Source organism: Chrysochloris asiatica, unplaced genomic scaffold (genome assembly GCF_000296735.1).
Source record: "Chrysochloris asiatica unplaced genomic scaffold, ChrAsi1.0 scaffold00088, whole genome shotgun sequence".
In the NCBI taxonomy this organism is placed as follows: domain Eukaryota; kingdom Metazoa; phylum Chordata; class Mammalia; order Afrosoricida; family Chrysochloridae; genus Chrysochloris; species Chrysochloris asiatica.
Genome location: NW_006408606.1, coordinates 9,063,787 through 9,066,759, shown reverse-complemented (window position 1 = coordinate 9,066,759; position 2,973 = coordinate 9,063,787). Strand labels below are relative to the sequence as shown.

Below are 2,973 nucleotides of genomic sequence, written 5' to 3'. Positions count from 1 at the left end.
CAGGAGAAAACACTTGTTTTAGGTCTCCAGCAAGATCCCAAGTCCCCTGACTTCCAGGCAGGGGCCAACAGATGGTGCTGAAAGGTTCAGCCCAACACTCTCTCATTCTCTGCTGCCTCTTACTGTGCTCAAAGGTCATCTTGGGGGTGGTGGTAGGATTTTCTGCTTGACCTGTTAAAAGCTTGGAAGGGTAAGGGCAGAAGGAAGCGGAAGGGAGGAGGGACCTCAGACACCATCTCCTCTACTGAGACATCCCAGGGCTGCAGGAGAACCGAGTGCCACTGGGGCTCCTGCCTTCCACCCAATCCCAACTGCAGGAGACCTTGATTCTTAAGGAGGTAGGAGGCATTCTCTAGAGACGGGCATCATGGCCTGCAGGAAGGGGTGCTCGGATAGTCAGACCAAGTGGACACTTGTCAGCATTGCCAGTGTGGCTCTGGTGTTCACCATTGGGATGGTCCTGGGCTTCACCATGCAGCAGCCAACGCAGCCAGACCGTAAACCAGATGCGGCCTGCCTGCCGTCCCGACATAGACATGCTGGACTACCTTGTGAGCCTGGGACAGATCAGCCACCGGGATGGCTTGCTGGTCACCCGGTATCATGCTGCCAACAGCCAGGCAGAGATGGGGGCTGCCTTGAGTGGTAATGCCATGGTCCTGGAGGCGGATGTCACAGTGGAAGGGCTCTTCCACGGTCAACGAATCTGGGTCCCTGTCATGGCACACCCCCCAGCCATCTACAGTGACAACACACTGCAGCAGTGGTTGGAGACTGTGCTGTCCTCTTCCCAGAAGGGCATCAAACTGGACTTTAAGAGCCTCAAGGCTGTGGGCCCCTCCCTGGACCTTCTGCGGCGGCACACAGAGAATGGGAGAGTCCGGAGGCCTGTATGGATCAATGCTGATATCCTGAGGGGCCCTAATGTGCCCATATCAGTCCACGTCAATGCCACAGAGTTCCTGGCTATGGTTCAGGGGAAATATCCTGAGGCCACCGTTTCTCCCTGTTGGACCACGCTTTACCTTGCCCTGGCCCCCAACAGGACGTACACGCGGGCCATGGTGGAGGAGATGCAGGAGCTGGTGGGAGCAATGCCGCAAAGGGTCACCTTCCCTGTGAGGGCAGTCATGGTGCGGGCCGCCTGGCCCCACTTCAGCTGGCTGCTGGGCCAATCTGAGAGGTACAGCCTGACGCTGTGGCAGAGCACTTCGGACCCTGTATCAGTAGCCGATCTCTTCTACATCCGGGACAACAGCGCCACCCACCAAATCTACTATGACCTCTTCCAGCCTGTTCTGTCACAGTTCAAGCAGCTTGTTGCCAATGCCACTCAGAAGCAAATCTACTACACAGGAAACAGCCTGACCCCTCTCCTCCAGCCCCTCGGAGGTAACCGCCTGGGAGTGGAGTGGCTGGTTCCTGGCATCCAAGTCAACGGGAGTACAGCAAAAATTACGCTCCCAGACAAGGAAGGCATGGTCCTGCTAAACATTGGTCTCCAGGAAGCTGCAACCGAGGACCCTGTACCCATCGTCCAGGTCTCAGGAGGCCCTGTCTTGACGCTGGAGTCATGTCTACTGCAGCTCACCCTGCGCCCTGGACGCTGGGGTGTCCGCTTGCACATAGCAGAGCCTACAGCCCTCCGTCAATCCCAGGCTGTGCTGGCCCGCCTCTCTTCCCTGGGCCACCTGCCTCTGCCTGTGTGGGTGGGAGCCATACTCTCCTACGGGAGTTTTGAGGTCCCTGGCCACGTGGCCGGCAGGGAGTTTCTTGCAGCTGTGGCTGAGGTTTTCCCCCACGTGACCATGGCCCCAGGCTGGCCTGAGGAGGTGCTGGACAGTGGCTATGGAGAACAGTTGCTCAGGGACATGCTGGAGCTATGTCAGGGACTCCAGCAACCCGTGTCCTTCCAGCTGCAGGCAGGACTGTTGGGCCAGAGCATGGCTGAAACTGTGGCAAGACCCCGGGCCACGGTCACAGTGGAGCACAGCCTCACCAGGTACAGCTACGCAGCTGTGCGGGCAGGGCTGCTGGCAGCCAGGGCCGTGGACAAAACCCCGGTCTACTACAGACTGCCCCAGGACTTCAGCAAGGACTCGTTGGCGGACATTCACAGAAACTGACCACCTAGGACTGCTGGGCCAGGAGACCCCGGGGCCAAGGCTTCCCGGGGGGTTGGGGTCGGGGGAGCAGGAAGAAATAAATATCTTTGTTTTCACACACACACACAAAAAGAATCATATTGTCGCTGGTCCTCCTTGTGTGCTCATTCAGTGCGGACCTGGTACCTCTTTTGTGAAGCGGCAGCTGAGGCGACTCCGGTACTCGCCATGGCCAATGAGAAACCCAAGGAAGGAGTCAAGACTGAGAACAATGATCATATGAATTTGAAGGTGGCAGGGTAGGATGGTTCTGTGGTGCAGTTTAAGATTAAAAGGTATACACCACTTAGTAAACTAATGAAAGCCTGTTGTGAAGGACAGGGTTTGTCAAGGAGGCAGATCAGATTCCGATTTAATGACAGCCAATCACTGAAATAGATACACCTGCACAGTTGGAAATGGAGGGTGTCTTCTAAAAAGGGAGCTTGCTGCTTTACTCCAGAACTCTGTTCCTACCATACAAGAATACATTCTCAATTAGAAAACCATTTGGTTCCACCACATCCTGACAACTACAGTATAGTTTTCTCCATTCTCTCATTTCGCTATCCCCATTACTTTATTGTACATAAAGTAACTGGTGCATGTGCACAAGTATACTGCATTTTTTGTTTGGTTTGGGTTTTTCTTTTTTTCTTTTCTTTTTTTTTTACTAAAATGACCAATGGTATGTTTTGACCCACATCAAGTGGAGGTGGGATGGTTCTGTGAAAATCTCTGTTAGTGGCATGCTCATTCAGCTCTTATCTTGATATTCTAGTAAGTTATTTTGCTCTCACTGTTTAACAAAAAACAACATAAACACTCT

The 2,973-nt window shown here is 54.0% G+C and overlaps 1 pseudogene; it reads left to right on the top strand.

Moving 5' to 3' along the window:
- Positions 1 to 367: 367 nt before the first annotated feature.
- On the top strand, positions 368 to 2,126 carry LOC102825121 (annotated as a pseudogene).
- The last annotated feature ends 847 nt before the right edge of the window (positions 2,127 to 2,973 follow it).